The following is a 26972-nucleotide window of genomic DNA, read 5'->3' as shown; positions in this document are numbered from 1 at the left end:
AAGACTTCATCGGGTGTTATCCCTTTGAAGTGGTCTTCTGGTAGAAGGTATGTCACTTGAAGGCTTCATCGGGTGTTATCCCTTTGAAGTGGACTTCTAGTGGTCGGTATATCACTTGAGGGCTTCAACGGGTGTTATCCCCTTGAAGTGGACTTCTAGTGGGTGGAGCCATCTGCAGAGGTGAACGGTGCTTCCGAGCTGGTTTACGGCTGGAGGTAATTAGTGGTTTGCAGATGGCTAATTCGGTGTGTTCTTGAAAGGAACATCTGAAGGGGCTTCAAGGACTTCCTCTGCTCGGGTTAATGTTAACGTTTAATGGTTATTTATGATTCTGACCCATGTTGGGTCATGTGAATTATTAGGAGGAATTCTCTGGTGGATTCCTAACTAGTTATCCGAATGTTTCGGATTTAAATTGTTTTTATAAAACTGTGAAATTAATAAACGGCTGCTGTGGCCATTTCACATCCAACCTCGGTGTCATGTGTCGTTACTAAATGGGGGTGGGGGATAGTATGGTTTAAGGTTAACACACGACTCTACCTAGGCAGGTCAAGAAGAGGCTGGACGCAGCTGCAGGCTTGAGGGAAGCCGACATGACCGTCCTGGTAGGGAAAGGGTTAATGTTAAGAGGTGAGGGAAAGGTGAAGAAGCTGAAGGAGGGACGGGGAGGAGCTAGGGGGGACGGGGGGGCCGTTGCTGCGCTTCCCGCTGTTTCTCGGCATTGAGCCGGAAGCAGCGGGAGGAGTAGTACACAAGAAGCAAAGCTCCCACCCTCCCACCCTTGTTTTGTTACTCCTTAGGTCTTCTGTACGTCCGTATATGAGCGTTGTGTTTTATTTTGTGTGTTTATTTAACATGTTTTTCTTTTTTCCGGAGTAGGTTCTGTTGTCATGGCAGCTGGCGGGGGGAGTCCTTGAGGCCAGTCAGTACAAAATGGTGGGGGGGTCGCATCGGGGGTATGCGTCCCCCAAAAAAGGTACATGGTTGAAGACTTCATCGGGTGTTATCCCTTTGAAGTGGTCTTCTGGTAGAAGGTATGTCACTTGAAGGCTTCATCGGGTGTTATCCCTTTGAAGTGGACTTCTAGTGGTCGGTATATCACTTGAGGGCTTCAACGGGTGTTATCCCCTTGAAGTGGACTTCTAGTGGGTGGAGCCATCTGCAGAGGTGAACGGTGCTTCCGAGCTGGTTTACGGCTGGAGGTAATTAGTGGTTTGCAGATGGCTAATTCGGTGTGTTCTTGAAAGGAACATCTGAAGGGGCTTCAAGGACTTCCTCTGCTCGGGTTAATGTTAACGTTTAATGGTTATTTATGATTCTGACCCATGTTGGGTCATGTGAATTATTAGGAGGAATTCTCTGGTGGATTCCTAACTAGTTATCCGAATGTTTCGGATTTAAATTGTTTTTATAAAACTGTGAAATTAATAAACGGCTGCTGTGGCCATTTCACATCCAACCTCGGTGTCATGTGTCGTTACTAAATGGGGGTGGGGGATAGTATGGTTTAAGGTTAACACACGACTCTACCTAGGCAGGTCAAGACCAGTTACACGCTCCAAATCAACTTGGTGCCTGCATTAATGACAGCTCTTACATGGTCACCTGTATAAAAGACTCCTGTCCACAGACTCAATTAATCAGTCTGACTCTAACCTCTACGACATGGGCAAGACCAAAGAGCTTTCTAAGGATGTCAGGGACAAGATCATAGACCTGCACAAGGCTGGAATGGGCTACAAAACCATAAGTAAGACGTAGGTGAGAAGGAGACAACTGTTGGTGCAATAGTAAGAAAATGGAAGACATACAAAATGACTGTCAATCGACATCGATCTGGGGCTCCATGCAAAATCTCACCTCGTGGGGTATCCTTGATCCTGAGGAAGGTGAGAGCTCAGCCGAAAACTACACGGGGGGAACTTGTTAATGATCTCAAGGCAGCTGGGACCACAGTCACCAAGAAAACCATTGGTAACACATTACGCCGTAATGGATTAAAATCCTGCAGTGCCCGCAAGGTCCCCCTGCTCAAGAAGGCACATGTACAGGCCCGTCTGAAGTTTGCAAATGAACATCTGGATGATTCTGAGAGTGATTGGGAGAAGGTGCTGTGGTCAGATGAGACTAAAATTGAGCTCTTTGGCATTAACTCAACTCGCTGTGTTTGGAGAAAGAGAAATGCTGCCCAAAGGACACCGTCCCCACTGTCAAGCATGGAGGTGGAAACATTATGTTTTGGGGGTGTTTCTCTGCTAAGGGCACAGGACTACTTCACCGCATCAATGGGAGAATGGATGGAGCCATGTACCGTCAAATCCTGAGTGACAACCTCCTTCCCTCCACCAGGACATTAAAAATGGCTCGTGGTTGGGTCTTCCAGCACGACAATGATCCGAAACATACAGCCAAGGCAAAAAAGGAGTGGCTCAAAAAGAAGCACATTAAGGTCATGGAGTGGCCTAGCCAGTCTCCAGACCTTAATCCCATTGAAAACTTATGGAGGGAGCTGAAGATCCGAGTTGCCAAGCAACAGCCTCGAAATCTTAATGATTTACAGATGATCTGCAAAGAGGAGTGGGCCAAAATTCCATCTAACGTGTGCAAACCTCATCATCAACTACAAAAAACGTCTGACTGCTGTGCTTGCCAACAATTAAGTCTTGTTTGCCAAAGGGATCAAATACTTATTTCTCTGTGCACAATGCAAATAAATATATATAATTTTGACTACGTGATTTTCTTTTTTTTTTATATATATAATGTATCTCTCACTGGTAAAATTAACCTAGCCTAAAAATTCTAGACTGTTCATGTCTTTGACAGTGGACAAACTTACAAAATCAGCAAGGGATCAAATACTTATTTCCTCCACTGTATTTATTATAATTTTTTTTCTTTTTTTTTTTTTTCTCTTTCCTTTAGCAACTGGCCAGGAAAAAACTGACAGCACACAGTTGTCCTTTGTTTCATACACCTTACGCTTTAACGGACCAAAAGAGGACGTGATGTGAGTTTCTCGCAACGGACACACGCTCCGTGAAAAAACACGGATGTTTGAATAGCTCCATTGAACTGCATGGGTCACGCTGTTTCCGTAACTCCTGACCATGTAATCAGGAAGTGGCTGGGACGCAGCGTGCGCACAAAAAGCTTGAACTGGTTTAGGGGACCCCGTTCTAGAAATTGGTGCGGGTCTCACGGTGGGACCCACATCTGACGTATGACATCTCCTGTGGATGTCCTAAATGTCCCTCATGGGAAAACCCCTTTAACCCCCTGACTCATTATCATGTACGTTATAGGGAAGTATGGAGCGTGCTCACGGGCTGAGCGTGCTCCATACCCTGCGGGCCTCAGCTAACGGACAGAAACAGCGATCGCGCTGTTCCTGGCCGTTTAAACTTCTCAAATGCTGCAGTCAATCACGACCGCATCATCTGAGGCGTTGAAAAGAGGGCTGTGGTCCCCTCCGACAGCTCATCGGCGCCCTCACAGTAAAGTTGGGGGGCGCCGATGGTGGTCATGACAGCCCGGGAGCCTTGAAGGCCCAAGGGTCTGCCTCTGTTAAGCCGTGCTTGTGTCACGGCTTAACAGAAGCCTGTAAAAATGACAATATACTGCAGTACATTAATTCAGTCTATTGTACCAGCGATCTAACAATCCCTGGGTTAGGTCGCCTAGGGGGAACTAATGTAGTGTGTGTGTCAGAAAAAATAAGGGGGTGGAGCCTGACCGCGAGGCAAATGCATGCTTGATTGCTAAACTCTCGCTCATCGCCTCTGCAAACGGCAATTAAGAGTACGGTGACTAATCTACGATGGTCAAGACACATGGATAGAAGCAGGGAGACTCCAGGTACTCCCAAAGAAAACAGACAGCACGGAGACTTAGATAAACTCTGGAAGAATAGGTCGACAACATCTTCCTCTGTCTGCTCACGCAGCTGACTCTGGAGATGACTCTGACCGTAGTGAGGACGATGAAGGAAGAGAACTGGCTGTAGCTGGGGGCTCTCCGATCACTATCTTTTCTGAAAAAAGCGTTGGCTCAAGCAATGACCCCACTTATTAAAGAAGTAACTGACATGCGGTCAGATATCAAACATATTGGCCACAGGGTTGGAACCCTGGAGGAAGCTCTCGACGTGGAAATGAACTTTTTCAGGGCCTTACATGATAGAGCAGCCCAGCAACAACAACATCTTAACAATGCCTTTCTTCTCTTGGAAGACCAGGAAAATACAAGCCACCACAAAAATATAAGGTTCAAAGGAATCCCGGAATCTTACTCACCTGATTCTCTGAGGCAAGTCACTCAAACTGTATTTACTACGATATTCGGCACAGAGAGCCTCCCGTGTGATTATAGAACGGGTTCATCGTGCATTGCGCCCAAAACCAGATGAGCCGCCAAGAGATGTGATATGCGGCTTGCTCAGTTTCATCGATACAGCTGATGTTCTGGCCTCATCAAGGGACTTCGCCTTTTCTGTTCGAGGGAGTTCATATTAAACGGTTTCAAGATCTGGCAGCATCGACTCTGCTGACACGAAGGAAGCTGAAACCCCTCTTGGATCTCCTGAAATCGAAAGGATTATCTTACCGCTGGTTATTTCCGTTTGCGTTAGCCATTTTGAAAGATGGTAAGCAAATTACCATACGAGCACCTTCGGCCTTAGAGGGCCTGGGATCGTTTTCGACTCGCCCCGATAGACTCCTTCCTGGATGCCTCTTGAGGACATAAACGACATGCCGCCTTTACTGGAGATTGATGACTGGTGCTCTGCCACTAAATCCAAATCTCCTAAAATCAAACGAGTATCGACCACTTCACAACCGCCATGATTTTTTTACTCTTCTAATCGTTCCGATGTAGCGGTTTTTCTAGTTGCTTCTTCTACGAATACTTTGACCACTTGAACATTCAGGTTTTTTTTATTTCTCTACCAAGTGGTGTTACTATGACCGTGTGTAAATATGGATGAGTTCATGTTAAGTTGTGAGTTATGTATATTTGCCTATTCACCCTGTAGGTCGAAAGTTAATAGATTGTAGCATGGTAGAGAAATTGTCTCTGCGTCACCGTAACATTTTTCTTCACATGGGTATGTTAAAGGGGTTGTCCCAAGTTGACTCAAATTTTTTTTTTTTATACATTCTAAGCAGGAAATGAATTTTAAAACATTTGGTGTTAAAAAAAAATTAAAATTAATTTCCTAAGTGACTTTTTTTTTACACTTTAACTCAGCAAGTGCTGGTTATCTTTTCTAAAAAGGGGCGTGAGCGGCTCGATGTCAATCAAGCCGCTCCGCTCTGCAGTGTGCGCGCTCCCGATGTTGCTAGATACTGTAGTTCTAGCAACATCGGGAGAATGTTCGTCTCAAGCGGGCATGGTAAGCCCGATTGAGACGAACTTACCGTGAACGTCATCTACACTACACTACATTACATTCACCCTGTTTCGGCAAGCCACTTTTCCCTCCCTCCCCCACCCTGTCACTACATTTTTGTACCCGCCGCATCGGTGCTGCATCAGCACCCGGCGAACAACTAAAAATATATAAAATAATAATCACCTAAGACGTTCTAACGGCGCTCTGAACGATCCCGTCACTTGCCATCTTCCTTCTTCTTGGCGCCGCTCGCATTCATAGTAACAATGCGTTGTGGCGCAGATGACGTCATCATATCAGGCCCATGTGATTACGTCATCTGCGCCCACCCCTCTGTTATTGTGAATGGGAGAAGAAAAGTGACGGGACCGTTCAGCTCTTCGTGGGAACGTCTTAGGTGAGTTTATTTTTGTATGTATGTATGTATGTATATGTTTTCTTGTATGTACCGTATATGTCGGCGTATAAGACGACCCCCAACTTTTACCCTTAAAATATAGAATTTAAGATATACTCACCATTTCGTGCAGGAGCGCTTCACTATGGCCATCGGCGGCAGGACCCAGGACTCTGTCTCTTTGAACTCGCGCATGCAGGCTGCGTCATCGCGCGAGATCTGAGAGGCAGGGAATGAGAGGAAAGGGCGGGCCAGAGGATCTTACAGGGATGTTCCCTGGCGGCTAATACCGGCTTCCCTCAGATCCGTGGCGGATTCCGTGCATCCCGGGAGCCTGTGTACCGGACTGCAGGCTCACAAGGTAACACACAACCTGTGTGTAGACAATATGTAGACTAGGGATGTCACGATACCAGAATTTTGACTTCGATACCGATACTTCGTTTAGTATTGTGATTTCGATACTTTTGCCAACAGTAATAAAAAAAAAATTCTTCCGTTTTCTGATGTGAGGTGCGATGAATTTTGAACGCGCCTCACATTAATAGTAATTAATCCCATCGTGTTTCTCAGTCATATTGGGTTAATGTGCGAGGTACATGATGGGGTTAATTACTATTAATGTGAGGAACATGGAGGGTAAATTCATCGCACCTCGCGCCTCACATTAATAAGTGAATGAAAGCCGTGTTTATTTCATTTTTTTTACAGCGTACACATCATAAATTATGCAAAAACATTGTTGTCCGTGCCATTACTGAATGTGTGTATTTTATGTATTGAGACTTATTTTAATGTTTATTGTAAAAAAGGTGAATGTGTGTTTTTTTTAAAAATTTAACAATACTTTGTTTTTACTTTATTTTTAAACTTTAATGTACTGACATATATCAGATATGTGCCAGTACATTAACCTGTGGACGGATAATACACAGGCAGTTGTTAGGACATACTTGGGTATGTCCTAACAACATGAAATATGGTAAGACAGCCCTGGGGTCCGTCAATAGACCCTGGGCTGTCTGCCCATATATGGTATGGCCCTCGATCGCGTCACAGGAATTCCCTGTGACGCGATCCAGGGGCATCCCCCCCCTTCTCACTTTCCCCTGAATGCTGCAGTCAGCTGTGATCGCAGCATTCAGGGGAATAACGGCGGAGATGAGTGGTTTCTCTGATCTCCGCCGTTATAGAGCGGGGCTGCGGCTGTGTAATACAGCCATTGCCCCGCTCCTGACAGGAAGTGCGCGCGCGGTCAGCATGAGGAGGTGCGGCCGGCGCTGCACTAATGAGCGGCAGTTCAGGCACTGAAGACAGAACATGGGGGTGTTTTGTAGCGCGCCCGCCATGTTCTGTCTCCAGTGCCGCCGCTCATTAGTGCAGCGCTGGCCGCATTGCATCATCCTGACCCCGCGAACTTATCATGACTCAGGAGCGGGGCTGTGGCTGAATTACACAGCCGCAGCCGCGCTCCCATACATTCATGTGTTACTATACTGAGCTGTGCGGCTGCGCAGCTCAGTATCGAAATACAGGAAATAGCGATATCGAACCGTTTAGGGATACACCGTATCGAAACAGTATCGAAGTTTCGATGCACCGTGCATCCCTAATGTAGACAATATCCGGCATATAAGACGACCCCACACTTTTGACATTTTTTTAAGGGTGTAAAAAGTCGTCTTGTACGCCGATAAATACGGTATGTATATGTTTTCTTGTATGTATGTTGTCATGTATGTGTGTGCGTGTATGTATGTGTGTGCGTGCATGTATGTGTGTGCGTGCGTGCATGTATGTATGTATGTGTGTGCGTGCATGCATGTGTGTGTGTGTGTGTGCGTGCATGTGTGTGCGTGCATGTATGTGTTTGCGTATATGTGCATGTATATATGTCTGTATGGCCATGTATGATACTGTCTGCTGGTGCCCTGTATCTAAGCCAACTTTGCCGAAGGCAGTCAGTATCACACATGAAAGTGAAACTAAGCCTACGACATGTTTTATTTTTTTATATTTTTGATTTTTTACAGGTTTGGTGTTTGGACTACGTCGGTTTCGAGGACTACTTAGATGACGCTTTTTTTTTCATCAATAAAATGGTTAATGAGGGTTGTGTTGGGGGTGCTTTATTTCAATAAAATATTTTATCTATATCTTTGTCTTTTCTGTTCAAGTTTTATTACTATCACTTTAGTAATGGCCGCTGTCTGAGTGACAAGGTCCATTACTAAGGGGAGGCTTAGTGTTAGCCGGTGCAGAGGCTAACACTAAACACCATTATTACCCCGGTACCCACCACCACCAGGGGTGCCGGGAAGAGCTGGGTATGATCCAGTACCCGACCATCTGTTGTGATGATCGGGTACTGGGGCGGCCGTAGGCTGGTATTATGAGGCTGGGAAGGGCCAAAAACAGTGGACCTTCCCACCCTTGTAATGCTAGGCTGCTGCTGCTGCGTTGTATCTGGCTGGTTATTAAAAAGGGGGGGGGGGGGGCTGGTTATTATTTTTATTAAAAAGACATGGGGTTTCACCCAATTTATCATAACCAGCCACAAACAACACAGTGTTATTAGCCTGGGAATGTACTAAACCAGTGGCCCCTCCCACCCGTGTAATGCCAGGCTGCTGCGGCCTTGTATATGGCTGGTTATTAAAAATGTGGGGGACCCAACGTCTATTGTTAAATTTTACAAAAAAAACGACGGGGTTCCCCACATTTTTATAACCAGCCCGATACAACACAGCAGCAGCCTAGCATTACAAGGGTGGGAAGGTCCACTGTTTTTGGCCCTTCCCAGCCTCATAATACCAGCCTACGGCCGCCCCAGTACCCGACCATCACAACAGATGGTTGGGTACTGGATTGTACCAAGCTCTTCCTGGCACCCCTGGTGTTGGTGGGTACCGGAGTAATAATGGGTGGTTAGTGCTAGCCTCTGCACCGGCTAACACTAAGTACCGCCTTAATAATGGACGCTGTCAATCAGCCAACTACCATTATCTAGGCACTAATAAAGTTTGAAAAAAAAACAGACAATTTTTTTTTATTGAAATAAGAAATCCCCAACAAAACCCTCGTTAACCATTTTATTAAAATTTTCAAAAAACGTAGATCTACGCAGTAGTCCAACGAATCGAAGATGTAGTCCAATTCGTACATCAAAATCTGCAACAACATAAAAAAAAAGTTAGCAATGTGAGCAATACCGATACTTATACTCACCTACACACACACACACACACACACACAAACAACCACACACAAACATACACAAACATATAAACACACACCCATATATTACACAAACACACACCTAAACACAAACACATACACACATATACACACACACAAACATATACACACACAAACATATACACAAACACATGTACACAAACACACCCATATACACACAAACACATATATACACAAACACACACATACACACACACATATATACACAAACACACGTATACAAAAACACACAAACATACACACAAACCTATACACATATGCACAAACACACCCATATATACACAAACACACACACACATACATATACAAAAACACACAAACATATGCACAAACACACCCACATACATAAACACACAAACATATACACAAACACATGTACAGAAACAAACCCATATATACACAAACATATACACACACCCATATATACACAAACACACCCATATACACACACACACACAAACACACCAAAAAAGCACACACACATATACACACAAACATATACACACAAACATATGTACACAAACACACCCATATATACACATATACATATACAAAAACACACAAACATATACACACAAACATATGCACAAACACACCCACACACACAAACACACACACATAAACACACAAACATGTACACAAACCCATATATACACAAACATATACACAAACACACCCATATATACACAAACACACCCATATATACACACACACACATATACACAAACACACCAAAAAAGCACACACACATATACACATATACACACAAACATATGTACACAAACACACCCATATATACACATACACACCCATATATACACATACACAAACCCACACATATACAAAAACACACACAAACACACCCATATATATACACACAAACACATATACACAAACACAAAAATATACACACAAATACACCCATATATACACTCACACATAAACACACACACATATACACAAACACCTAATCTGTTTTTATGATGAGGTGAGCAGAAGTCTAGACAGAGGGGCCGCTGTGGATTTAGTGTTTTTGGACTGCGCAAAGGCATTTGACACTGTCCCCCATAGACGCCTAATGGGTAAATTAAGGACTATAGGTTTAGAAAATATTGTTTGTAATTGGATTGAGAATTGGCTTAAGGACCGTATCCAGAGGGTTGTGGTCAATGATTCCTACTCTGAATGGTCCCCAGTTATAAGTGGTGTACCCCAGGGTTCAGTGCTGGGACCACTATTATTCAACTTCTTTATTAATGATATAGAGGATGGGATTAATAGCACTATTTCTATTTTTGCAGATGACACCAAGCTATGTAATATAGTTCAGTCTATGGAAGATGTTCATGAATTACAGGCAGATTTAAACAAACTAAGTGTTTGGGCGTCCACTTGGCAGATGAAGTTTAATGTAGATAAATGTAAAGTTATGCACCTGGGTACCAACAACCTGCATGCATCATATGTCCTAGGGGGAGCTACACTGGCGGATTCACTTGTTGAGAAGGATCTGGGTGTACTTGTAAATCATAAACTCAATAACAGCATGCAGTGTCAATCAGCTGCTTCAAAGGCCAGCAGGATATTGTCGTGTATTAAAAGAGGCATGGACTCGCGGGACAGGGATGTAATATTACCACTTTACAAAGCATTAGTGAGGCCTCATCTAGAATATGCAGTTCAGTTCTGGGCTCCAGTTCATAGAAAGGATGCCCTGGAGTTGGAAAAAATACAAAGAAGAGCAACAAAGCTAATTAGGGGCATGGAGAATCTAAGTTATGAGGAAAGATTGAAAGAATTAAACCTATTTAGCCTTGAAAAAAGACGACTAAGGGGGGACATGATTAACTTATATAAATATATTAATGGCACATACAAAAAATATGGTGAAATCCTGTTCCTTGTAAAACCCCCTCAAAAAACAAGGGGGCACTCCCTCCGTCTGGAGAAAAAAAGGTTCAAGCTGCAGAGGCGACAAGCCTTCTTTACAGTGAGAACTGTGAATTTATGGAATAGTCACCGCAGGAGCTGGTCACAGCAGGGACAGTAGATGGCTTTAAAAAAGGGTTAGATAATTTCCTAGAACAAAAAAATATTAGCTCCTATGTGTAGAAATTTTTCCTTCCCTTTTCCCTTCCCTTGGTTGAACTTGATGGACATGTGTCTTTTTTCAGCCGTACTAACTATGTAACTATGTAACACCCATATATACACAAACACAGACACACACACACACACTTACCTTTAGCGGAGCGCAGACTTCTCGCGACGGGTGCCTTCCACTTCATCTCCTTGCATCTCCTGCGCATGCGCCGAGATGCGCGTTCATGAGTAAATGACATCCTCTGCTCCGGACGCAGAGGATGTCATTACGCATGCGCGGCCACCGCTAAAGGTAAATAGCGGTGGCCGGGAACCTAGGCAACGAGCAGGATACAAAGAGGGACCGACCGCAACTTCAATAAACGATATCAAGAAAACGACATCGCTGGACGACGGACAGGTAATTAGAATTCTTCTTATTTTTACATGGGGGAGCTTTATAGCTCCATTTATCAACTTGGGACAACCCCTTTAAGTAATTGCTTGCAATGTGATCCATGTTCCGATCAGGACAATCACACCCCCCCCCCACCCTTTTCAATGTCCATTTGACCTTAACATTTTTTGATCATTCCTTGGATTACACATCAATATATGATATTCCTGGAGATATATCCTGTTCGAAATTCATTACGTATATATTTCTACTATTCATGTTTCATACTGTTTTTGAGAAACGTCCTTAGCCACAGGTATTACTGAAATATGTTCTAATCTGGCAGCCCAACCATATTTGAGACAAATTAAGGTCTCGTCGTTCAATGTGAAAGGCTTAAATGTTCCCTCTAAACCAGGGGTCGGGAACCTATGGCTCGCGAGCCAGATATGGCTCTTTTGATGGCCGTATCTGGCTCGCAGACAGGGCTCCTACCTGTCTATGGGAGGGATGCACGTTGCAGCCGCACAGCTCAGTATAGTACACATGACTATGAGAGCGGGGCTGCGGCTGTGTAATTCAGCCACAGCCCCGCTCCTGAGTCCTGACATATGCGCGCGGGGTCAGCATCATGTGATGCGGCCGGCGCTGCACTAATGATCTGCGGCATTGAAGACAGAACATGGCGGGCGCGCTACAAAGCACCCCCATGTTGTCTTCAGTGCCTGAACTGCCGCTCATTAGTGCAGCGCCGGCCGCATCTCCTCATGCTGACCGCGCGCGCACTTCCTGTCAGGAGCGGGGCAATGGCTGTATTACACAGCCGCAGCCCCGCTCTATAACGCCGGAGATCAGAGAACCTCTCATCTCCGCCGTTATTCCCGTGAATGCTGCGATCACAGCTGACTGCAGCATTCAGGGGAAAGTGAGAAGGGGGGATGCCCCTGGATCGCATCACAGGGAATTCCTGTGACGCGATCGAGGGCCATACCATATATGGGCAGACAGCCCAGGGTCTATTGACGGACCCCAGGGCTGTCTGACCATATCTCTTGTTGTTAGGACATACCCAAGTATGTCCTAACAACTGCCTATGTATTATCCACAGGTTAATGTACTGGCACATATCTGATATATGTCAGTACATTAAAGTTTAAAAATAAAGTAAAAACAAAGTATGGTTACATTTTTAAAAAAATATACACCTTCACCTTTTTTACAATAAACATTAAAATAAGTCTCAATACATAAAATACACACATTCAGTAATGGCGCGGACAACAATGTTTTTGCATCATTTATGATGTGTACGCTGTAAAAAAATGAAATAAACACGGCTTTCATTCACTTATTAATGTGAGGCGCGAGGTGCGATGAATTTACCCTCCATGTTCCTCACATTAATAGTAATTAACCCCATCATGTACCTCGCCTATCTGCGCATGCGCGAGTTCAAAGAGACAGAGAGTCCTGGGTCCTGCCGCCGATGGCCATAGTGAAGCGCTCCTGCACGAAATGGTGAGTATATCTTAAATTCTATATTTTAAGGGTAAAAGTTGGGGGTCGTCTTATACGCCCAGTCGTCTTATACGCCGACATATACGGTAGTTCTTTGATGGCCTGATAAGCATTGGCGGCAGTGGTGAGCGGCAGGGAGCATGGACTACATTTCCCATAACTCCCTGCATAGCCGCGCCGTCTGCAAGCACGCACCTGCGTCCCCTAGTGAAGCGGCATCTGCCTCCTCCCTTGTGTCTCCCTTGGACGTTCCAGAAACCCCTGGCTGTGCTGCTGCTTTGAAGGTGAACATTATAACATGGAAATTGTTACACAGCCTCATGGTCAGCAGCAGTGAGCTGCATCAATAAAGGGGCTGTGTAATACAGTGTGTCCCACCAACCCCCCCTTCCCACTTCACCCCTGAAAATAATCCCACATAATCCATAATATAGCCCCCCCCCCCAAAAAAAATAAAAATATGGCCTTAAAAAACATCTGCCACCCATATTACACTCTTGGGGGCTTTAAATTAATCTCTTGTGGGCATAAGAAACTGATTTAAAGGACCACTATCAGGGCAAAAATCTGTTCTGAGCGCTTTATTACAGCTCTGGAGGTCTCCCAGATGGTTCTGAGCCTCTCTTTTTTGTTCATTTTCTGTAAGACCAACACTTTTAAAAGGGCCACTGACAGATACAATTGCTCCAGCGGTCACTTAGTACACAAAGGAGTGTTCCTCTCTGCTGCACTAAGCCACCGCTGGACCTAAACAATAATTCGCTGTAAAATAATAAAATAGATAATTGACATAACTGACAATGCGTTGTGTGACATGTCCAACATTCCAGCTTCTTTCTTCTGCGAATGCCTCAAAGCTGGCATTCTCTCAACATCAGGTGGGAAGAATGCCAGCTTCCAGTCATGCGCAGGAAAAAGAAGAAGCCAGACTGCTGGACTGATGTCATGCATCGCAAGCTCACAATGTAAGTTATTTATTTAATTTTTTTACTGCTAATTACCATTGTTTCAGTCCAGTTGTGGCTTTATACAGCAGGGAGGAGCATTCCTTGCTGTACTAAGTGAACATTGGAGCGATTGATCTGTCAATGGCCCTTTAAACATATTGTACGGCTCTCGCGGAATTATATTTCAAAATATGTGGCGTTTACGGCTCTCTTAGCCAAAAAGGTTCCTGACCCCTGCTCTAAACGATAACAAATTCTTGCTTCTCTAGGGAGAGACAACTCTGACATTGTGCTCTTCCAAGAGACGCATTTTCGGATGGGTCACACCCCTAATCTCTCTCGTTCTAGATATTCAGCATCGTTACGTAACTGTAACTCTGTCTCTGCCTCAAAAGGTGTTAGTATTGCCATCCACAAAAGTCTACCCTTTACTCGTTTAGATAACCTAACTGATGCTGGTTGGAGATATATTTTCATTAAAGCTATGATTGCGAATACCCTTGTTACTATATGTAATTTATATGCACCTAACCCGGCGTCAAGCAGCCTGGTTATCCTCCACTTTACAGACCCGTCACCTTTTCCAAAAGGGTGTATTGATAGTTGGAGGTGACTTTAGAATTGGGTCTAAAACAATACTTGATTCCTCATCTGGAAAGTCAGCTTTGTATTACAGAGGACTTTCTTACATAAAGACACTTTCTGAGTATCATTTTGGTAGATTTCTGGAGATTACAAAATCCCAGTGTAAAAGACTTCTTCTATTCCACGGTACACTCCTCTTGGCAGAGACTACACTATATTTTTTGTTAGAGAACAGTTTTTATCTAATGTCTCAGGTGCCTCCATCTGCCAAATTACACTATCGGATCACGCTCCTGTTTCCATTGACATTAAGATCATGTCAATGCCTTTGTAAACCATGTGTGGAGGTTGAATGAGACCTTGATTTATGATGATAAAAGATTGTCCGATATCTTGTCTAAGTTTGAAATGATTTTTCTCAGGAAATATCACCCCTAATATCTCTTTCCTGATTGTTTGGGAGACCTACAAGGTGGTAATACGGGGTGAATTCATAGCGATGGCATCGCGTCTGAAGAAATTGGGAACGAGAAAGATCATTTTGCGTCTTAAGCAGATTTCTGTTTTGGAAAGACTGCATAAGTCTTCTAGGGCGAAGGAGCTCAATTAGAACTTTTATCTCTTTAGAAATAAATTGAAAGATGTACTTAAAGAGAACCTTTCACCTCCCCATACATGTGCAGTATGTAATGGGGAGGGCTGCAAAAACCCTCGGCCACTTTACATTTTTTTTTTTTCTACCTCGCTCCGTTATATAGATATCGGTGCCATTATATTTGGCGCCCGATATTTAAATAACCCCCCCTGAACAGTCAACGGTGCGTGTTACTATGGCTGTGACACTGTCCAATCTGATATGGACAGTGTTACAGCAAGAGCGAATTGAGAGAGAAAAGCACGGCGCCACATAGTGTGAGTAAGCCCAAGAAATAACAAACTTAGTTTGACAGATGGAGGCTTACCACAGGTGAAAATGTCAGGAGCGTATAGTAGGTAGATAATGGATGAGTGCTGCTGCCGAGATCCCAGCCGGTCAATCTTGAAGGACCACCACGATGTAAATGTATAATTTATTTGAAAAAACGGGACCCCATACGGCGCTGCTGCTCAGGAACGGATACAGTAGTAGTTTAGAATTGAAACTTTATTGTAGGCTACGCGTTTCAATGCCGGACCCGGCATCTTCCTCAGGCCACAAAACCTTTTTGTGGCCTGAGGAAGATGCCGGTGCGGCATTGAAACGCGTAGCCTACAATACAGTAGCTACATCGACTTACCTGCAAACGCCGATGCTGCTGCAGAATCATCTGTAGCCTCTGGTGCCGATGTGTCCTCACTCGTCTGACACGATGCAGGACCTGCGAGTGACGTCACAACGTGATCTCTCGAGAACACAGCTGTGTCTGCACTGCCAGAAGCTGGGCGTTCTGAAGAGAAGTGGATGATACTTCTCGTCAGAACGCCCAGCTAGTAAAAGAAGTAAAAACGCCCCGATGTAAGCATATAATACACGCCCAGTTGTACTTTTACTTTTCAACACGCCCAGTTGTACTTTTGCAAACCTCATTTGCATAAATACAAAAATGGTCATAACTTGGCCAAAAATGCTCGTTTAAAAAAAATAAAAAACGTTACTGTCATCTACATTGCAGCGCCGATCTGCTGCAATAGCAGATAGGGGTTGCAAAATCTGGTGACAGAGCCTCTTTAACATTAAATCGGCTAAAGTTTATTTGTGATGTCGTCAACGCTTTTATGCACACGGAAATAGAGGGAGTAAATGGATGACGACATCCTTATACAATCTCTAATGATGCCTCTTCTGCTGCCTCCCCAGTTTCACCACAGGTTATAATACAGGGTGGGCCATTTATATGGATACACCTAAATAAAATGGGAATGGTTGGTGATATTAACTTCCTGTTTGTGGTACATTAGTATATGGGAGGGGGGAAACTTTTCAAGCTGGGTGTTGACCATGGCGGCCATTTTGAAGTTGGCCATTTTGTATCCAACTTTAGTTTTTTCAATGGGAAGAGGGTCATGTGACACATCAAACTTATCGATAATTTCACAAGAAAAACAATGGTGTGCTTGGTTTTAACGTTCCTTTATTCTTTCATGAGTTATTTACATGTTTCTGTTCACTTATAAAATGTGTTCAAAGTGCTGCCCATTGTGTTGGATTGTCAATGCAACCCTTTTCTCCCACTCTTCACACACTGATAGCAACACCGCAGAAGAAATGCTAGCACAGGCTTCCAGTATCAACACAATGGGCAGCACTTTGAACACATTTTATAAGTGGTCAGAAACTTGTAAATAACTCATGAAAGAATAAAGGAACGTTAAAACCAAGCACATCATTGTTTTTCTTGTGAAATTCTCGATTAAGTTTGATGTGTCACATGACCCTCTTCCCATTGAAAAAACTAAAGTTGGATACAAAATGGCCAACTTCAAAATGGCCGCCATGGTCAACACCCAGCTTGAAAAGTTTCCCCCCTCCCATATACTAATGTGCCACAAACAGGAAGTTTATATCACCAACCATTCCCATTTTATTTAGGTGTATCCATATAAATGGCCCACCCTGTAGATTCTTTCAACACTAACCTTACCGCAACTTACCCCTGCACATAAAGAAGCGCTTCTCAACCCGGTCTCCTCCTTAGAGGTAATGGATATCCTCAAATCGATACTGAACGGGAAAAGTCCAGGCCCTGATGGGTTCCCCACAATATACTATGAAAAACGTTGTCTTGTATCTTGTTTAATGGCCTGCTGACGGGCGACGCTCTTTCGGCTCCCATAACAATCCTACCTAAAGAGGGGAAGGACTTGAATTTATGCAGCAGCTCAAGGCCGTTTGTTTTTTGTTTTTCTCCACTGTTTAATGCAGACGTCAAACTCTGGCTCAAAACTTTAGCTAGACGATTGTGTTCTCTTCCACATCTCATTGATTGCGAACTGTAAAAGGGCTGGTATAATGGTGGGATTCACTCACTCGTGTCGCCCACCAGTACTACCTCCTTTATAATCAGGGTCACTAGGGTTATACCTATTTCCCCTACCTTTCCTTTATACTAACGTCTCTCTAATTGCTTTGCTGCTACTCAAGGGAATAAGACTGTAAATAAAGATAATATTTATTAACATACAGTAATCTTTCTCCTATAAAATACAGTAACCACAGTACAGTATAAACACTGTATCACAATCCTAATTATACTTCCACCCACTTACCTAAACATACATAGAAGTTACGTTGCAATACAATACACATAAGTTACTTGTAATTCTCACACGCTCACTAACTCTGTCCCGCTCCCTCCTAATATAACTGTCCCTGTACACTACGTGTTAATAATCAGGTAAAAGGGTCACCAGGGAATTTGCAGGTAAGTTGTGGTAAAGGGTTAATGTGAGGGTTCAAGGGTTACTCAGAGCAGCAAGGGTTACTCAGGGACAGCAAGGGTTAAGTGTAGCTGTTGCTACACTTGATACTTAGCGTGTCGTTGGTGGAGCAGAGGCAGGAGCAGGTCATTGGAGGAGAGAGGCAGGACAGGTGAGGTGAGCCGGTCCGGTCCGTGGTGAAGCAGGTAGGTAGCTCTCGTTGGTGGTGTAGACTCTGCTGCTGAGCGTACCGACGCAGGGCTATTTAACACTGCCGGTACGCTCACAGTGGGGGATGAGTGATAATGTATCACCAGCCGACTCATGACAACCCGCGCGTAATCCCGCGAGAACATCAGTGCTCGCAGGAAATTTGAAATGGAGGCCGGAGATCAAACAGTATCTCCTGTCTCCATGGTTTCCAAACAAAGCAGGGTAATGCTAATTGTCCTGCTTTGTTTACATCTGTATTCATGACCAGGGCTGTTTCTACAGCCCTGGCTCATGATATATATATATATATATATATATATATATACTCTTCCCTTTACAATCCCCCTGTTGTCGGTGACTCGACAATGCAATTTGAGGAAGTGTTTGTAGGGTTCTATTTACCCCCTCAACCTCCCTGGTTACTGGTAATGGCCTGAGATGGAAGGAAGTATAGTATTGGACCTAGATACTTGACATCACCTATCTCCTCAAGGACGCCTTGCCGACACTCCTCAGACTCTGGAGTCTAGTGTCCAAAGAAACGAAACCTCACAGTCCATCCTAGTCTATAAAACAAAGCCTCAAAATCCATAGGCCGAAGCTGAAATAATCTCCTAGTCCATAGAACGAAGCTCAAAGTACTGGATCTTTTATTTATTTTTTTATCTTTCTTTAGCGGCGTCAGTGGCCGATCCAATTTTAGCATGCTGACCCATGTAAGGCTACTTGTGCCCTCACACGGTCAGCCTTGGAATGGCTTAGCCTGCCTTTCGACAACCTTTGTACGTAATCCGTTACTTTTCCAAATCTTTGTGAGCCGATATCCAGGTCTCTATCAAGCCAGGTTAACATCCCTGAAGGGGAGGTGATGTCTCAGTACCCAGGAATCTACTGTCGGGCAGAGCATCGCCTTCCATTTCCCCTCTAACATTCAATCTGTCATTGTGTGGACCATACCAGTTCTCAGGTTGAGGTGGCAAATACCTACAAGGGTGTGTGAATAGCTTACCTGTCCCTAAGGGTTCTTACACACTACCCAATCATACAAAGTGAAAAATAACCAAACATACAAAAATATTCCCTCCCCCAAAACATAGGTATATGTACATATAGAGATTCATGCTCAAACAGCATCTCTCACTACTCCTCCATAAACACGTGAAAAGTACACATGTAAATGGGGTGACTACAGGCTGTAAATGTATTCCCGCCTACACGTACATACTCCTTGTGGGACAGGCATGTCTTCACTGAGTATGCCTATGTTGCGGACACATATCAACACCTAGAATGTTTATATGTATACCTTGAAAGTTTTTGTACGACCCATTGATTCAGATTTACACTTTACAAATAAATAAATATATATATATATATATATATACACACACACAATAAACAATTCTGGGTTGCAGGACTGTATCATTATGTCCTTAGGCCCCGTCTACGAATGTATTCGTTGCCTTCTGCTTGACCTCGTTGCATTTGGCCAACCAGTCCTTTCATTCGTCGATACATGCAGAACAGTCCAACGTATATAATTGCCACAAGTATGAGAAGTATTATCACTGGGTGGATGAGCAAGTTAAAGAAGGAAGTAGCCTTGGGGTTATATCAGAACAAGCTCTCCCACCAAGACACTTCAGAGTCCGCCTCAAGGTTGTTCACAATTCCTGTGATCTTTGTAGTGTCCAACTGAATAGTGGCTTTATGTTGGGAATCATCTGCAGTCTCACAGGGGTGTCTGGGTGGATGTCAAGCTTTTTTTAGGGGGTCACAGGAGTTCTTCCCTTCTGATCCGTCACATCAATGCCTAGTACAGGATTAATGGTACAATGCGCTCCTTGGAGGAGTATGCCTCTTCCGGTGCAGTTATTTGCGTGGATGGTATATGAAGCATTCAGCATTAGATACCAGCACCCTTGACACATGTCTTGAGGACATTGGATTAGCCTTCATATCACAGGACCCCTCGCTATCCCAACACTGGTGTAGGTCAGGATATCTGAGGGGAGCTGTGGATGAAGCACTGTTTTTGTGGTTCCTCACAATTCTCAGTTTTGGGGAACTATATCCCTGTCTTACCAAACCCATTATCCTAAAATCAAGATATGGGTGTAATACCAGGGTTACCTCCCCCTGTCCAAACTTTCCTAAAAGGACACTCCAGTTAAACACAAAAGAATCAGCCATACTGTTATTTGCTGTATTTAATTTCACTCGCATTAGTACCTGTCTAAATCCCCCTCCCCCACAGGTCTAGGTGCACAGCAGAACATAAAACACTACACTGTTAACTTATGTTACCTGCCCGCACCTCGCTACCGGAGTACACAGTTTAATAATTTCAACGTTCTATCCCAAATAGAGAGCAATTAAAACATTTGGCGCAAATACACCACTATCCAATGGTTAATTCTCCAGTTGTTTTCCTGGAGTGGTTTTCTAATTATGCATTATAAATACAGGCAACACCCATATTGTATAAATAGATATTACTGATAACCAGGGATACACCACAATAGAATCTGTGAACGAACCACAAAATGAAAACAAACGGACAACTGGGGACAAACACAACAGACCATAAAAACACAGTACAGACATAACACCTGACTGAACATGCAATTTGTGACCAACTTCCTAAACTCCTCCCCAGTTGTGGTTGGTCATTTAGAGCCTGGAGTATGTGGCGGAGCGCATGAGGCTGTAAGGAGACTCTTATGCAGCCATTTTTATTCTAAAACCATGTTTGTAGCGTAGCCATTTTCTATTGCCATTTCGCTAGGCTTTCCACGGTTGCTTATGCCGTGGCCGTTCCTTGCAATATGTCCCATCGGACCACATTTCTTAGTACCCAAAGACTCGCAGTACTTCGCAATATGGCCTGAGCGGGCACATGCAAAACATTTAACAGTACATGCTCTGCTGGACTTAAAGGGTTATTCCCAAGTTGAGTAAAAAAAAATGTTTTTTAGGCATTCTCAGCTGAAATGAAATAAAAAATTTCCTTTTACATTTTTTTTAAAAATTAATTCCCTAACTACCTTTTTTTAAAAACTTGATAACTCGACTAGTGCTGGTTATCTTTTATAAAAAGGGGTGTGAGCGGCTCGACGTCAATCAAGCAGCTCTGCAGTGTGCACGCTCCCGACGTTGCTAGCTAATGTAGTTCTAGCAGCAGCGGGAGAATGTTAGTCTCAACCAGGCATGGTAAGCCTGGTTGAGACGAACACACCGTGAATTGCAACACCACGGCACCCTTCACACATACACACACATATGCACATATATATATATACACACACACACACACACACACACACACACACACACACACACACACACACACACACACACACGTTACATGCAGTACCTTGAGCGGACCGCTGACTTCTCACAACTGGTGGCCGGCTCGGCATCTAATGCGCATGCGCCAATATGCGCGTTCATGCTAGAAATGACATCCTCTCCTAAGGACAGAGAGGATATCATTGCGCATGCGCGGCCACCGCTAAAGGTAAATAGTGGTGGCTGGATCCCTAGACAACGAGCTACAAACATAGAGGGACTGACAGCGAGAAGAAAGAATATCCCAAAAACGACATCGCTGGGATAATGAAAGGTAATTACAAAAATTTATATCTTTAGAAGGGTGAGCTTAATAGATAGATTTTTCTAGATGGGAATAACCCTTTAAGGCAGTCAACAGTGCATGATCTCAAAGTTCTGCATGGCTAGGGACGCACTTCTAAATATAGTACGCTTACATTTGTGTAACACTTTCGTAACAGTGTTACCTTCACGTTTCCGGATGGGATCACGATTTGTGACATCTGGTCCATCGCTCTTACTACTCCCCCCTTTTTGCCCTGTAGAGGGCAAACTTACAGCAGAATCCGACCTTGAAAAAGACAAGGTCTGTAATATTTTTGAGAAATCTTTTATGATGTTTTGCATACCGGCAACCAATTGTGACCTAGTAGCAAGTTCATCATTCAACTTGGCAATGATCGCATCCGTAGATGCCGCCTTATCTTTAAATGCATTGATCACCGCATAAGACCCAGTCAGCTGTGCATCAATATCATCACCACGATTTCTCTATCACCTGCGATTCCAGCAAGCAAATTTGCTTATCTCTACATTGGGCATTCTTTGTCAGTTGTGTACAGAGAAAATTTGGGGAATTACTCGTAATTTCTGAGTTCTCAGGCTTCCACGTCTCCTCATAAACGCAGATAAGTTTAGCGAGCATATGGAGACGTTTGGAGGTTTTGTTAAGAACACTCCTCTTGCTAATGCACAACTTATGTGCATAAGCCTCGTCCAGCAGAGTGGACCACAGCATTCCTGCTGACCTGTATGTATTGGGGAGTACTGGATTAAATGTAGTGTTTTTTGTAGTGTTTAACGCCTTCCCGCCGCAGCCCTTTTTCAGATTTTAATTTTTTCCTTCCCACCTTTCAAAAGCCATAACGTCTTTTATTTTTCAGTCGATATAGTACTATGAGGGCTTTATTTTTGCAGGGTGAGTTGTAGTTTTTCGTAGCACCGTTTATTTTGCCATATAATGTACTAGGAAACGGGAAAAAGTTATTTGTGGGGTAGAAAATAAAAAAAAACAGCGATTTCCTCCATGGTTTTTTGCGTGCCGTTTTTACGGAATTCACTGTGCAATTTAAAACAACATGTTAACTTTATTCTGTGGGTCAATACGATTACGGCGATACCAAATATACACTACCGTTCAAAAGTTTGGGGTCACCCAGACAATTTTGTGTTTTCCATGAAAACTCACACTTATATTTATCAAATGGGTTGCAAAATGTCTAGAAAATACAGGCAAGACATTGACAAGGTTAGAAATAATGATTTTTATTTAAAATAATAATTTTCTCCTTCAAACTTTTTGCTTTCGTCAAAGAATGCTCCATTTGCAGCAATTACAGCATTGCAGACCTTTGGCATTCTAGCTGTTAATTTGCTGAGGTAATCGGTAGAAATTTCACCCCATGCTTCCAGAAGCCCCCCCCCCCCCACAAGTTGGATTGGCTTGATGGGCACTTCTTGCGTACCATACGGTCAAGCTGCTCCCACAACAGCTCTATGGGGTTGAGATCTGGTGACTGCGCTGGCCACTCCATTACAGATAGAATACCAGCTGCCTGCTTCTTCCCTAAATAGTTCTTGCATAATTTGGAGGTGTGCTTTGGGTCATTGTCCTGTTGTAGGATGGAGTTGGCTCCAATCAAGCGCTGTCCACAAGGTATGGCATGGCGTTTCAAAATGGAGTGATAGCCTTCCTTATTCAAAATCCCTTTTACCTTGTACAAATCTCCCACTTTACCAGCACCAAAGCAACCCCAGACCATCACATTACCTCCACCATGCTTGACAGATGGCCTCAGGCACTCTTCCAGCATCTTTTCAGTTCTGCGTCTCACAAATGTTCTTCTGTGTGATCCAAACACCTCAAACTTCGATTTGTCTGTCCATAACACTTTTTTCCAATCTTCCTCTGTCCAATGTCTGTTTGCTTTTGCCCATATTAATCTTTTCCTTTTATTAGCCAGTCTCAGATATGGCTTTTTATTTGCCACTCTGCCCTGAAGGCCAGCATCCCGGAGTCGCCTCTTCACTGTAATGAAGATGTAAATGTAATTTAATGAAGCTGCCAGTTGAGGACCTGTGAGGCGTCTATTTCTCAAACTAGAGACTCTAATGTACTTGTCTTGTTGCTCAGTTGTGCAGCGGGGCCTCCCACTTCTCTTTCTACTCTGGTTAGAGCCTGTTTGTGCTGTCCTCTGAAGGGAGTAGTACACACCGTTGTAGGAAATCTTCAGTTTCTTGGCAATTTCTCGGATGGAATAGCCTTCATTTCTAAGAACTAGAATAGACTGTCGAGTTTCACATGAAAGCTCTCTTTTTCTAGCCATTTTGAGAGTTTAATCGAACCCACAAATGTAATGCTCCAGATTCTCAAGTAGCTCAAATGAAGGTCAGTTTTATAGCTCCTCTAAACAGCAAAACTGTTTACAGCGGTGCTAACATAATTGCACAAGGGTTTTCAAGTGTTTTCTAATCATCCATTAGCCTTCTAACACAGTTAGAAAACACAATGTACCTTTAGAACACTGGAGTGATGGTTGCTGGAATTGGCCTCTATACACAATGTAGATATTGCATTAAAAACCAGACGTTTGCAGCTAGAATAGTCATTTAGCACATTAACAATGTATAGAGTGTATTTCTGATTACTTTAATGTTATCTTCATTGAAAAAAACTGTGCTTTTCTTTCAAAAATAAGTACATTTCTAAGTGACCCTAAACTTTTGAACGGTAGTGTATATAGTTTTTTTTCTATATTTTACTACTTTTACAAGTAAAAACCTAAGTGTAGAAAAGGATTTATTTTGTGTCGCCAAATTCCGAGAGCCATAACTTTTTTATTTTTCCGTCGATTAAGTGATATTACGGACTCGGCGATACCAATTTTTTTTTTTTTTTTTTTACTATGCTCTAGGGGGAAAATGGGAAAAGGGGGGGGGGGGTTTGAACTTTTAATGCTTTCTTTTTTTTTTTTTTTTAATCTGTCCCCCTAGGGGAATTCAACCAGCGATCGTTAGATCGCTTGCACGCTATAGTGCAATACTAATGTATTGCAGTATATCGTGATTCTGACAGGCTTCGATGAAGCCCTGCCGGAGGCACCCATCATTAGGCACCCAGGCAGCCATAGCAACCATCACACCCCAAAGCCCCCCCCGCGCGCGCGACTGCGTTGCGGGGGGGGCGCGATGAGCTGTTAGAGAGGGCCGCCCCCTCTTTCTAACAATTTAAATGCTGCGGTCGCTATTGACCGCAGCATTTAACAAGTTAAACAAGCGGGATTGCAGTCAAGTGCGATGCTGCTCGTTACTCTGAAGTGTCCGCTGTAACAAACCGCTGACACCCGCATCGTATGGTGCGGGTTCACTCCGTGAGCCTGTTCCATACTTCCCCTATCCGACTTTGGCGTATGGATAAGTCAAATGTCGGGAAGGGGTTAAGTGTGGAGAAATCCATACTCCCTTTTCCAGAAGTAATCTCAGTCTGCGTTTCCTCCTTGTCCCCTTGCTGCATGAAAAAGGTCCTTTTAACGCCTTTTCCCGACCAGCTGGACTTCACGTGAAGGACACCGACGTCAATACCTCTGAAACTCTTATGTTGCTCGATCGCCTGACGATTCATCGCCGTAGAACAGCCCACCGCAAAGCAAAAAAGATGTTAATACCTCCGAAAAGAAAACAAACAAACAAAAGGTTCGCTGATCTCAATTGTAACCTGTATCAAGCCTTAAATAAAATTGTGTTACTCGTAAAAACTTTAAGGTCTAGGCGCACAGTATAACCCAACACTACAGTGTACGTACGTCACCTGACCGCTCCGCCTATCTTCAGTACACGTCTTAAAACCATTTTATTGTACAAAACTACAGAAATAAATTGAAAACCGTTCGGGCCTTGGCTCGCCAATGTAAAAGGGAGATTATAAATATATATATATATATACACATACACACACACACACACACACACACACACACACACACACACACACACTCTCCTGGCTGGCTCGCCAATGTAAAAGGGCTGGTATAATGTTGGGATTCACTCACTCGTGTCGCCCACCACTACTACCTCCTTTATAATCAGGGCCACTAATGTTCGCGGCTGTCCTCCTGGCAGCCGCAGCCGCGAGTCGGTAAGCGCTGGCCCCAGCCTCCTCCGCAGGAGACGCCAGCGCTCCCTTCCACTCACCTCAGCCGGATCCCGTAGGGTGCGCGCGCACGCTCATGCCCGCTCTTAAAGGGGCAGCACGTGTACCAGACTTTTGATGAACTTTGACCCGTGAGTACCCTGGACTATAAGAGGGGTCCAGCGCCCTGCTACTATGCCTGAGCGTTGTTGATGTTTCCTAGTTTGTCTATGTGATGGCCTCCTAGTGTGTTTCCTGTTCCTTGCATTCCATACCATCCTGGTCGAGCAATGTGCTGTGCCAAAGTCGTGTCGTACTGTATTCCACATCTGACCTGCTTCACCTCGCCTGGTGTCTGCCTGCTGCCTAGTCCTAGCCGAGCCTGCCCTGCTGCTGTCTGAGCTGCCACAGGTACCTATAACAGCCATAACGGCTCATCATTTATCCCGCGCGGTGGACGCCGTAAAAGAAAATGATAATAGAATATGGCAACACAAAAAGTAAACCATTTTTTACAAGCGTTTTATTGTGCAAACGCCATAAGACCTAAAAAAAGTATAAAACTATGGCATCGCCGTTATCTTATTGACCCGCACAAAGTGAATGTCTTTTATAGCGCACTGTGAACACTGTAAAAAAAATAAAAAATAAAAGAATAGCAGAATTGCTGTTTTTTTTTATTAGTCAACTCACCTCTTACAATAAAAAAATATCTAAATGTTGCAGGCACCACGTGAAAACGACACTGAATAGCTCAAGGGGTCTTTTTTCTAAAATGAGGTCACTTTTAAGGGGTTTCCCCTTTACTGGTACCTCAGAAGCTCTGCAAATGCGACATGGCGCCCAGAAACCAATCTTGCAAAGGCTACATGCCAAATAGCGCTCATGCCTTTCTGAGATATGGGGTAGTGCCGTAATCGTGAGAAATTGCTTTTCAAATGCTGGGGTGTTTTGGTTTTTTTTAACTTATTTTTCCGATAAAAAATAAAAATTTGATTTTCAATTGCACAGCCTAATTTCACAAAATGCAGCAAAAAAAC

At 43.8% G+C, this 26972-nt stretch overlaps 1 long non-coding RNA gene across 1 annotated transcript in view; it reads left to right on the top strand.

Moving 5' to 3' along the window:
• The window catches only part of LOC142662523 (uncharacterized), a 103792-nt gene that overhangs the window by 6294 nt on the left and 70526 nt on the right, over positions 1–26972 (top strand). The window contains exon 2 of the long non-coding RNA XR_012850958.1: positions 2929–3013. This is a non-coding gene — a long non-coding RNA (uncharacterized LOC142662523). The remainder of the gene's footprint in view (positions 1–2928; positions 3014–26972) is intronic.

This window comes from Rhinoderma darwinii, chromosome 1 (assembly GCF_050947455.1).
Source record: "Rhinoderma darwinii isolate aRhiDar2 chromosome 1, aRhiDar2.hap1, whole genome shotgun sequence".
Classification (NCBI taxonomy): Eukaryota; Metazoa; Chordata; class Amphibia; order Anura; family Rhinodermatidae; genus Rhinoderma; species Rhinoderma darwinii.
Note: the sequence above shows the minus strand (reverse complement) of the source record. Positions and strands in the feature narration are given on the sequence as shown.